This window comes from Dermacentor albipictus, chromosome 1, assembly GCF_038994185.2.
Source record: "Dermacentor albipictus isolate Rhodes 1998 colony chromosome 1, USDA_Dalb.pri_finalv2, whole genome shotgun sequence".
NCBI classification, from domain to species: Eukaryota; Metazoa; Arthropoda; class Arachnida; order Ixodida; family Ixodidae; genus Dermacentor; species Dermacentor albipictus.
The window spans coordinates 8,040,109-8,051,973 of record NC_091821.1 but is presented as its reverse complement, the minus strand read 5'-3'; the positions used below and the strand labels follow the sequence as shown (position 1 = coordinate 8,051,973).

Sequence of the window (11,865 nt, the reverse complement as noted above, 5' to 3'; positions counted from 1 at the left end):
ATGCAATTATTCTATGACTGAAAAGGAATGCCTCGCCATCATTTGGGCTACAGCAAAATTCCGCCCTTACCTATATGGCAGGCCATTCAAAGTGGTCAGCGATCATCACGCGTTGTGATGGCCAGCTAACTTAAGGACCCTTCAGGATGGTTGGTGCGGTGGAGCCCCTGACTGCAAGAATATGACGTCACGGTAATCTACAAGTCCGGATGAAAACACTCTGACGCCGACTGCCTATCACGCGCCCCCATCGATCCCCCACCGCAAGACGATGAGGACGATGACGCCTTCCTTGGAATAATAAGCTAGGATGATTTCACTAAACAATAACGAGCAGACCCGGAGCTAAAAGGCCTCGTCGAGTATTTGGAAGGGGACACCGACGTTGTTCCTAGGGCATTTGAGCGCGGATTCTCTTCGTTCACGCTACAAAACAACCTGCTCGTGAAGAACTTCTCACCAGTTCGTGCCAACTAAATTCTTGTTGTTCCGTTAGCACTGCGTCCAGAAGTACTGCACGCCCTGCTTGACGATCCAGCCGCTGGGCACCTCGGATTCTCCCGGACGCTGTCGAGGATGCAGGAAAGGTATTACTGGCCGCGTCTGAGCGCCGACGTCGCCCGTTACGTCAAGACATGCCGAGAGGGTCAGCGACGCAAGACACCACCGACAAGGCCAGCAGGATTACTACAGGCGATCGAACCTCCTTGCCGACCATTTCAGCTGGTCGGGATGGATTTGTTGGGACCGTTTCCGACGTCAACATCTGGAAATAAGTGGATCATCGTGGCGACGGACTATCTCACCCGCTTTGCTGAAACTAAAGCTCTCCCGAAAGGAAGCGCAGCCGAAGTGGCGAAGACTTTCGTCGAAAACATCCTGCTGCGACATGGTGCCCCAGAAGCCCTCATCACCGTCAGAGGAACAGCCTTTACAGTAGAGCTCACCCAAGCCATTCTGCAATACAGCCAGACAAGCCACAGGAGGACAACTGCCTACAACCCGCAGACGAATGGTCTCATGGAGCGCCTCAACAAAAACCTCACCGACATGCCAGCAATGGACAGGGTCGTCCTAAGGTGAACACTGCTCACCGTGGCCGCGCTCCGCAGGGCGCCCATGGGCGCCTGTGTTGGCCTGCGCAGGATTGAACAATTGGCGCCCGTGGGCGCCAATTGTTCAATCCTGCGTCATCATGTTTGCCATCAATTTTACAATTAAGCAGGGCAATAACATTACTTCGACAGCAACTAAGAAGTGACATCCACTGCTTCGCGACTCTCTTAATGACCCGTTAATGCCCCTGGTACAGGTGCGTGGAGCGCTTTATGCGATGTAGGAAAGTGCTCTACCCGGCATAGAATCTGACTTGGCGGCAATTTTACTCCCGCATTTTCATCTTTCTAGAACCTACAAAAAATGGCTGTGGCTTAGCTAAGGTTAAGCCCAGGATGCGAAGCATACTAGCCTTTATTTTAGTTGTTGAACCACTGTTTAGCCTGGTGAACTGCTGTTGCTTGGCTATATTTGGTTCGGCTAGACGAAGAAACAACTCATGCGTTACTCTGCTTCGCCTTCAAGAGTGGAACACGACAGCGTTCCCGTCGACCCGCCAAGGGGTGTAAGACAATGGGCTACGGCGCAGCGACTATGCGCCCCGCATCGGACGCGGTGAGCGTCGAGCAACGCAGCGTTCGGCGCGGCAACGAAATGTGCGCCTGAGCAAGCGACGCACGCCTGAGCCTTAGAAACAGCTCGTTTCTAAGGCAACACCGCATTCACTAGAGGCGCTTTTGTACCGCTTTGAAGCATCGTACTCGTGGCTCAATGGTAGCGTCTCCGTCTCACACTCCGGAGACCCTGGTTCGATTCCCACCCAGCCCATCTTGCAAGAGTTGCGCCAAAGCCACCTAGAAAATCAGTCTCTGTAGCACGCCGCAACTTTCGCTTCTCATTCCAACGAGCAGCTCTGTCTCCAGGAGGCATCTCACGTCGTGGGTGAGGCAAGCGCAGCTGCTTATATACCGCCGCGAGCGACGGCGCGAGTTGGAGCCCCGTTTCTCCTCTGTCGCGGTGTCACGTGGTATTGAAGGCGACACCGCCGCGCCTGAGGAGCTGGGTTGACCTCTCTTAATATGCTTCGCATAAAAATAAAATTCATTTTTGTTGTCACAGTTTGGGTAAAATCACCGAAACGGTGCCTTCCCTTTGATGACTACTTGGCGCGATAAGTCGCATTCCCGTTTAGAGGAATCGTTTGTCAATTATTTGATTACATTGATTACGTGGAGTAAAACACGTGGCGCCGACGTTTTTTTTTGTGTTCGTTTTTTTCTCCTTGGAGTCAAAGCTTGGAGTCAACGCACGCCGCATGCGAATGCTGTTTCTGTCTATTTTGGATAGGTAATTGGAATGGAAAACCTATAATCTACATGTCTGTTTTCTAGCTTAAATTACGTCTTGCTGGGTAATGAAGTCATTTTGGCTTCTATTTCATTTCAGTACTTCCTCGGAATAGGCCATATGCATATTCTAGGATTGCCGAACCACGTGGATGGAAAGAGCATGCGCAAGATAATCTGCTACTCCTCGTGCCTAAAGACTGGTTCATCTACCTGGTGCCTGGCTTATCCTTCACCATGAATCACGTGCATCCTGCGGATAGGTCACAAGGGTCCCCTTCTGCTGCTACTTATATGGGCTGCGCTGTGTTCTCCTGGTCATTTGGCAGCAGCGGCAGCGGAATACAGACGGCAATCTAACGTGGCTCTGCAACCTTTTACAGGTTTGTGCTTCTTACACATGGTCTTTTTCTGTTAAATGTGTACACGTTCGGTCGTACTTTTTCTTATTGCTGCTGCTGCTGCTGCCATTGAACAATCTCTGATTGAAACTTGTGCTGTATCTATATAAGCACTGATTACTATTTGTCGTCATGGGTCCTTCAAGTGAATCGGAGTGTGGCAAGTGGCGCAGTGCCTTTAAGGACGATGACCAATTTATGGAATGCTCCGAGTGTTCAGCCTATTATCATATCAGAACTGCATGTTCCGGAGTTTCTGAGAGCACGTACCGGTGTAAAGGGGAAGACTATAGGAAATCTTGGCGTTGCTCATCATGTCGTAAGGGCAAAGTAGGACAGAGCTCTACTGTGCCAAAGGAAACTGATGGAAAAATAGCCACGATGCTGGTCGAGATAAGCAGGAAACTTGATGAATTACTGCCCCTCAAGCAAACGGTAAACGATATTGAGGAATCGGTGAGTCTATTATCAACCAAGTATGACAAAATTCTTGAGGCCGTTGCGAATCATGACAATGACCTAAAGGCGCTCAAGAACAAAGTTTGCAAACTACAGGAGCAAAACATGAGCGCAGAATTGCTTTCAGTGCGCTCCTCGATAAATGAACTTGAGTACCACAGCAGAAAACTAAATATTGAGGTTCACGGTGTTGATCAAGACAACAACGAGTGTCTTATAGATAAAATGAAGGTCATTGCATCAAAACTGCAACTTGTCCCTTTGACTGAACAAACTGTTGCCTCGATTCACCGGCTTCAGACCAGAGGCGACAGGCCTCCCGGCATTATCGTACGCTTTTCCAACCAGTCAACAAGGGAACAATGGCTGAACAAAAAGAGAGTTTTGTCAGGTGCTCAGCATGGAATGTTTATCACGGAAAACCTGACTGCGCAGAATCGAATGCTCCTATGAGCTGCGAAAGAATGGGCGCGGGTAAATAATTTCCGCTTTGCATGGCACCGCGCTGGAAAAGTGTTCCTAAGAAAGAGTGAGGGCGATCGCGCACACTTGATAAAGTCGCCTGCAGATCTGGATAAGATCGTTTTTTGAGCATAGGAGTGAAAGTAAGTTGCTGTTAAAATGATGTTGGGACACTCGAATAAAATGCGTTCGTCGGATCTTCACGATAATGCAAGCTCGCAGAATGGTGGATTGATTAGATGCATACATATCAACTGCCAGTCAGTGAAAAATAAAAAGGATGAACTTGACATTTTTTTCAGCAGCCTAAACTTACGTTTTCATTTCATAATGCTTTCTGAAACGTGGTACAGTGATTGTACGGTCCCCTGGTGTCCGCCAAAGTACGAGTGCTTTGCAAGATCAAGAATGAACTCGCGCGGTGGCGGGGTTAGCCTAATCGTGTGCGATTCATTTAATGTAAACTGTGTTCAAGAGTTTTCTTGCGTCAACGATGACTACGAGGTTTTGTCTGTGTTACATGCGCGCACTGTTTATTCTGTTATCTACAGACCACCGCGAGGCAATCTCCAAGGCTTTTTTCTCTTTTTTGAGAAATTATTAAAATACATTGTTGAATTACAGTATAAATTGATTTGTGGTGGCCATTTCAATATAAACGTGATGGTTGACTGCAATATCACACGTGATTTTGAATTGCTTTTAAGACGCATGGATGTTCCAATGTTATCAATACTCCTACCAGAATTACCTGTGATACCTCCACATGCCTTGACTTGTTCATTACGAACTACGGATCAAACAGTGCTCAATGTGGCACTATTTCATACAGCTTGAGTGATCACATGCCCGTATTCCTCACTGTCAAACGGGAAGATAAAAGATCACCAGAAGGAGTTTGCTTTTCGCAAATTATAACTGAAGAACGGCTAGAGTGTTTTCGCGATGACTTACGTCACGTAGTGTGGGACAGTGTTGTTGCTGCTACAAGTGCTGATCGTGCTTACGGTGCTTTTCTGGAAACGTTCATTTCTTATTATGTTAAACATTTTCCTTCCGTTCCTAAAGTGTCCGCTCCATCAAGGATACCTAAACCCTGGGTTACTGTTCAATTATTTAAAATGATAAAAGAAAAAGCTAGGTTGTTCAATAAATTCATCATATCTCGGTATCCTGATGATTTAAGAGTGTTTAAATCATTTCGAAATGGCTTAGCTAAGGAATTACGTGCTGCGAAAACTGCATTTTATAAGCAATTCTTCGCATCTTGCAGCCATGACAGCAATAAGTTATGGCATTGGCATAATTCTTTGCTGAATAGAGTGCCCAATTCAGCGGCAGGGTTGCGAATAATTTCCGATGGAGCGGACATACCTGACGAGAAGTTGGCCGACTGTTTTAATAATTATTTCACTAATCTACCTAAACGCAATGTGAATGAAAACGCCTGCCGTTTCATTACAACTAACTGTGTGCATTCAATTCTTTTGCGTCCCACAAACACTTCAGAAGTAAGTTTACTGTTCTCTGCACTAAACAATAGCAATTCCTGCGATGCTGATAACATTAAAATCAAGCCTGTGAAATTTGCAATAGATATAATCGCTCCAGTACTAGCCCATATTTATAATATATGCCTTTCTACCGGTGTGTTCCCGTATAAAATGCAGATGGCAAAAGTAGTTGCATTGTTCAAGAAAGGTGACAAAACTTCCATACCTAATTATAGACCTGTGTCTATTCTCCCGATATTTTCGAAGTGCTTGGAAATAATTTTTTGCAGAATATCAGACTTTCTGGACAAGTACAACTTGATAACTAAGCATCAGTACGCTTTCCGGAAAAAATATGTCAACACAGCTAGCTTTGCTTGAACCGAAAGAACTAATTCTAAATAATTTTGAGGAACGCTTGCTAACATTGGGAGTATTTGTCGATTTTTCAAAAGCCTTCGATTCTATAAATCATGATATCTTGCTTAGTAAGTTAAACCACTACGGTATACGCGGCAATGCACTTGACTTGATTAGGTCGTATCTTGGTCATAGAAAGCAGTTTGTACAAGTAAATAGCTTTAAATCTGAAGTTCGGTCGGTCAATGTAGGTGTACCCCAGGGCAGTATTTTAGGGCCCCTCCTCTTTAATATCTTCATTAATGATTTAGTAAACATTGATGTTGATACGCGTTACGTAATCCATGCTGATGACACTACGTTATTCTTTTCATCTAACCGCCCTGCCGAATTGATTATAAGAGCTAATGCAGTTTTGAATAAACTATACACATGGTCATCTGACAACGGTTTGACTATCAATTCACAAAAAACTAAGGCGGTGTTATTTCGCGCTAAGAACACACAAATTACTCTAGAGGAAGATTTGCTAATGAACAATTCTAAAATTGAACTTGTACACTCGGTAAAATCGCTAGGTGTATTTTTGATCATACTATGACGTGGCAGAGCCATATAGATTTATTTGCTAGTAAGCTTTCACAAATCACTGGAATATTTTATTCCTTGAACTATCTTCCTCGCTTTATTAAGTGCTTGTTATATAATTCACTTTTTCTCAGCCATTTAAATTATTGTTGACGTAGTAGTTCTGCGGAAACCCGCAAGGTGGAGAGAAGTAATGAAGGGAAAAAGAGACATCCACCCGTTCGCAGCAATTGCTACGTCAAAACTCTTGCATTTGCTTCGTGTTGTCGACAAATTCGACTTCGCCCTGCCATCTGCTAGCCGCCTGGTTAGCTCAGATGGTAGAGCGGCTGCCCCGGAAAGGCGGTGGTCCCGGGTTCGAGTCCCGGACCAGGACGAATTTTTCTTCAACTATGAGGCTTTTCTTTCGAGGAACCCGTATGGGTTTCCTTTGTAGCAATTGCTGCGAACGGGTGGATGTCTCTTTTTCCCTTCATTAAATTATTGTTGTTCGGTCTGGGCTGCCACTTCTGACACAAATATCAACAGGCTGTACATACTGCAAAAGAAGGCTCTTCGCGCTATTTGCAAGAAACCATACGATTTCCCATCAGCTTATTTATTTCATAAACTTAACACATCGAAAGTACAGGCCCTTTTAAAGTATCGTTCAATGCTTGCGTATAAAAATGAACAGAAAAAGAACATCAACTACATTACTTCTATGGCTAACTTAAAACTACACGAAACTCCATACAGCACAAGAAAGCCATAGTACTGGCACGTACCAAGATCGCGCACAAACTATGGATCACAAATGCTGTGCTCCAGGCTACCTCGGTTATTAAACGATCTTATTGTTAATAAAATTGATATTGCAACTTGTTCTCCTCCTGATATTCTTGATTTTTTCTCTCGTATGTGAGTTGTACAATGCCTGTGTGCTTTTGAAGTGCAGTGAGATTTCGTGTTTTTGCCTGCTTGCTCACATCTTACTTTTGTTGTATTTTTTTTCCTCGCCTGATTTGCTATACGTATGCATGACATGTTGTAATGCTTGAATATGTAAGTACTTGGGAAACTGTATTTCCGCTCTGCTGCTCCCTTATTTTCTTTTTGTATTTTTAAGGGTATTTGGGGCTGGTCAAGCTGCTACGAGCAGCTTTTTCCCCATTTTACCCCCGCAAAGCTGTATTTAGTTTTTGTGGAAATAAAGCATACATACATACATACATACATACATACATACATACATACATACATACATACATACATACATACATACATACATACATACATACATACATACATACATACATACATACATACATACATACATACATACATACATACATACATACATACATACATACATACATACATACACACACACACACATACATACATACATACACACATACATATATACATATATACATACATACATACATACATACATACATACATACAATAATTTGTTGATTGTGCGGTATACGTCCTGAAGCGACACATGGCCTCTGCGTTACGCCATGGAGGTTGGCACCGGATAAATTTGGAGAGTAGGAGGAATTGAGTTTTCTTTGTTTTTAAGGGGTAAGGGGGGGGGTGAGTGGCTAAAACCCAAATATGAATACGGCACAGGAACGCTTGCCGCGGACAAGCGATGCTTTTGCCGTTGTGGGGAAGTCACCGGTCCGTGTGTTGGACGAACGCGGTCACGATAATTAAACAGGCGGTTATGAGGCCGGCCCAGTGTCGCCTGCCGACAGCATGCCGGTGGTCCACAAACAGGCTGGCCATTTGCAAAGGCCAGGCCCGGCCCAAGCCAGATTGCTATGGTCGGGCCAGTCTACTTTTTACCTGACCATGGGCGTCAGCCCAATCTACCGCCGAGTCATTTTTTTTTTGCTTAGGTCATGTTACCCCATCTTAGCTTAACACGTTCACTGCATCTTGGCCCACCGGTGGGTCACGCAACGCAGTCCAGCCATACTGGCGCAAACAACGACGCGTTTCTTGCAGTGCGGCGATGATATGCTTCCACAAATGCATGAAAATGCGTTTTCACTATGATATCACAGATGGCGGTAGAGATATAAAGCGCGCCTATATTTATTGACATTGGCGCTTGCAATGCGTCTGATGATAAACCTGACGGCTATCAGGAAGCGGCGCAGAAAATGTTCCAGCTACCCGCTCCAGCCTTTTGTTCGGGCGCTTTCCATATGCGCAACGTACTTTTGAAAAGCGCGCACAATGTGTGCAAGAGCTCAGCTGAAGAATTAGTCCGTCCTCTTCGCAATAACTTGGCTTACTCTTAGTGCCAAGCCTAGTGGTCCACATCCTTGTGCTTTCCATTTTTTACAAGCCTTCAAAAATTGTGGTGGACTGTCAAAAATTCGACGGAGGTACAGAAAACGAGAAGAAAAGACCCTGCGGTGGAAGCGGATCTGCCGGGACACATGGCAGCCCAAATACGTTGCCATCCACTTCGTGTGGCACAACTTCTACTCCAGCGAACGTTGAGTGTTCAAACAGCGACGATGACAGCCTCGAACAGTTATTGGAAAATTCTGTACTGTGGGATGGGGAGTCAAGCGTTTGCGGTGAAGCGGTATCTGAGGATTCTGAAAATGGTGATGTTCAGGCTGCATTACATGCCGAAAGCTGGACTGCGATAACGACTAGAGTTGGAGCGATGTCGTATTCGAGCCCTCCTGTGCTAATCAGCCTCCCGACTATCAACGATGCTCGCAGCTTGTTTTCTCTTTTTTTGACTGATGACATTTGGGACATGATCGTCATGCGACAAACAGGTATGGGAAGCAGTACATAGACTCGAACGTCCTACAAGAGAAATCGCGCGTGAAGAAATGGACTGAGACAAACGTCAATTAATTGACGTTTGTACGTGACGAATTTTGCAATTAATGAAAGTGCTCATTGGTGTACTGATCTGCATGGTTCTAGTAAGGCTTCCTAATCTGCAGCACTATTGGGCAAGAAGCGATTTGTACGGCGTAAACTGCATTCGCCAGAACATGGCCCGCGACCGGTTTCTGCTGCTACTAAGGTTCTGGCATTTCGCAGATAACGAGAAACCGAGCGCACAGCAACCCTTGATGGAAAAAATGAATCGCAATTTATGCTCAGTGTTGGAGCCAGGCAAACAGATTGTCATTGACGAAACGATGATTCCGTGGCGTGGGCGCCTCGCCTTTAGGCAACACATCCCTGGTAAAGCCCACAAGTATGGAGTCAATCTATAGAAGGCCTGCACAAAGGAGGGTTATACATTGGAAATGCAAATATATGCCGGAAATTCTGGTGTCATAGCGGGCATGGGGCATGCCGAAGAAGTAGTAGTAAATTTGATGGCTGGCTTCACCGGCTGTGGTCGCACACTTTTCGTCCACAACTTCTACGCGAGTATGCCGCTTGCGTCACGCCTGTATTTTTTTTTCACATTTTTATGTGGCACTCTCCGATCGAACCGAAAGGGGCTTCGGAAAGAAGTTACACAAGCTGCAGTAAAAAAAAGGGGAAGTCGTTGGTCTTGAATCCCTCAACGGCGTAAAGGTGCTGCAGTGTCTAGTAGCGTACGGTGAGAGGCTAGTTGGTATAACATCATGAGAACAAAGAAAAACTGCGCAAAAAAGAACAAGACAGAGAAAGAACCACACGACACAGGAGCAGACTAACAACTGGTTTAATGCTCCAACGCCTCTTTCTTACCAACAACAGAGCGCACGCGCACCAACCACAAAGACCAATGCCGCTATCATGTAGTCAATCCTAGAAACGCCAACTACTTGCGGTACAAATGTGTGGAAGCCTCACTAACACATTTATCATGCCCTAATCTCGCGATTTCTAAAGCTTCTATTACTTCACGCTCTTTCTTATCCCTTGCGCGTCCGACAATCTTAGTCCTGCCGAAAAGTGGGGTACAAACTTTGCCGTCATGCCTGCATGTCTTGCAATGCTTAGGAAGATGCTGTCCTCTAGAATCATCTATAGTCGGATACAGCTTTAGAAAAAAGGGGAGGCTCGCCGAGGCCCCGCCAGATAACCGAAGCGCGACGTCCGATTGCCTCCGCGACTAAAGTAATCCCTCTCAAAAAATCGTGCTTCTGAATCGGGCAATTCTCGGTATAAATAAAGACTCTTGTATTTTGATGACTGCTTTAGTAGAGCTCTCATGTGCTACAGCACATGCCGGATCGCGACAGAAAAATAACCCCGTGCCTTCCACAACGCTGCCCGTCGTCTGCTCTTTAGCTGCATTGCAAGTGACGAAAGTAGAAAGAGCATTTCTGCATGGCTTTTGCGCTTGTTTACATGTACACGGCAAATATACTACATCTGTTCCGAGCTACTGATGAATCAGTTAACATTGAACAAGTACTTATATAAAACAATGCATTTATCATAACCATTACAAACTCAAGATGCTCGATGTCAGCGAAAGCACAGTGTTCAAGGTGAGGAGGGAGCTCAAAGCTTCGCATATTTCGGGTGGCAAACTGTCGACGCCGTCGCGAAAGCACCCACAAAATGCGGAGAAATGAAGACGCAGCACGAAGTATTACACGTTGTGCGCGCCGAGGTCGTGTGCACGATTTCTTTTGCCGCAACGAGATACCGACGGTCGTGAAGATCACTAACGAGCTCTCGAAGCGTATATGGTGTTATGTTTGTGCCCTGGGATTTGCCTGACGGAAGGCCAGTGGTATGGTGTGTCTACCGTGGAGGCAGCATTCAACCCCGCATGGTGCCTGCTTCAGGCACATGGCTACGTGCACGGCTCGGGTGTCCTCGCGGCTGCGCGGCGTCCACGACTGAAGCGGCCACCGGATCACGGAGTGCTATTCGGCCCCTCCCCGTGCCGGCAGCAATGCAACTCCCCCCTTCCTTTGTCCGGCGGCGCCCGCACCACGAACAACACCCGCTGTGTTTGGCACGGTTTCCAAAGGAGGGCTGTGTTTCGACCCCGTGCCTTGCAGTTGGTTACCTTTGTCCTATGCGGGCTATAAAACTTCCCCGGCGCACCATTCTGACCAACCGCCAGGTCGGCCCGACGCCGAAGCGCGGTTCGAGGAAGCGCCGGCCACCGAGAGCGGCGTTAGGACCACGGAGGCAGCCCGGACTCTCTCTCTCGACCTTGTTTCGCCCTTAGGGTCTGTCTGGGGAATCTGTGGACTGAGGGGTGTTATTTAAGCAGCTTGCAGCTGCTCTGTTGGTCTCTCTCCTGATAACGACCACAACATGTAAACATTGCATAAAGAATTCTTCGCCAAGAAAGCTCTCCTCGTCTCTGGCTCTGCGTGAAGTGGGGTGCAGACCTCCTGCCGGCCACACATTACTTCGGCACACGCAAAAATGGATCTCCCATCACTGAAGCGGTGAACTGTGCGTCGCCTGCTTGTCGAGATCTGATTCAAGCATGAGAAGAGGAGCCACTATTCGCTGCTTATCGACCGGGATGACATCGCTTAATGGTGGAATCGCTACCTTCTTGACGTGGAGTGCTACAGGCAGAAGGCCGAAAGATCTTTTTCCTGGACGAGACATGGGTGACGGCGGGACACACAGGGTCGATCATGTGGACAGACATCGTGGTGCAGAAGCGCGGACACCTGTACGCTCGAGCAAATGGCCTGTCGACGGGTCTGAAACAACCTTCTGGAAAAGGCCAGCGCCTGATTGTGACGCATATCG

The 11,865-nt window shown here is 46.5% G+C and overlaps 1 protein-coding gene across 4 annotated transcripts in view; it reads left to right on the top strand.

The window, feature by feature from the left end:
• The first annotated feature begins 2,667 nt into the window (after nucleotides 1–2,667).
• Nucleotides 2,668–11,865, top strand: part of LOC135897339 (uncharacterized) — a 137,431-nt gene continuing 128,233 nt past the window's right edge. The window contains exon 1 of one of the 4 annotated variants that reach the window (XM_065425956.2): nucleotides 2,668–2,785. The gene's annotated coding sequence lies outside the window, so the exon portion shown is untranslated. The remainder of the gene's footprint in view (nucleotides 2,786–11,865) is intronic. The other 3 variants (XM_065425955.2, XM_065425954.1, XM_070538863.1) reach the window with 3 other exon arrangements.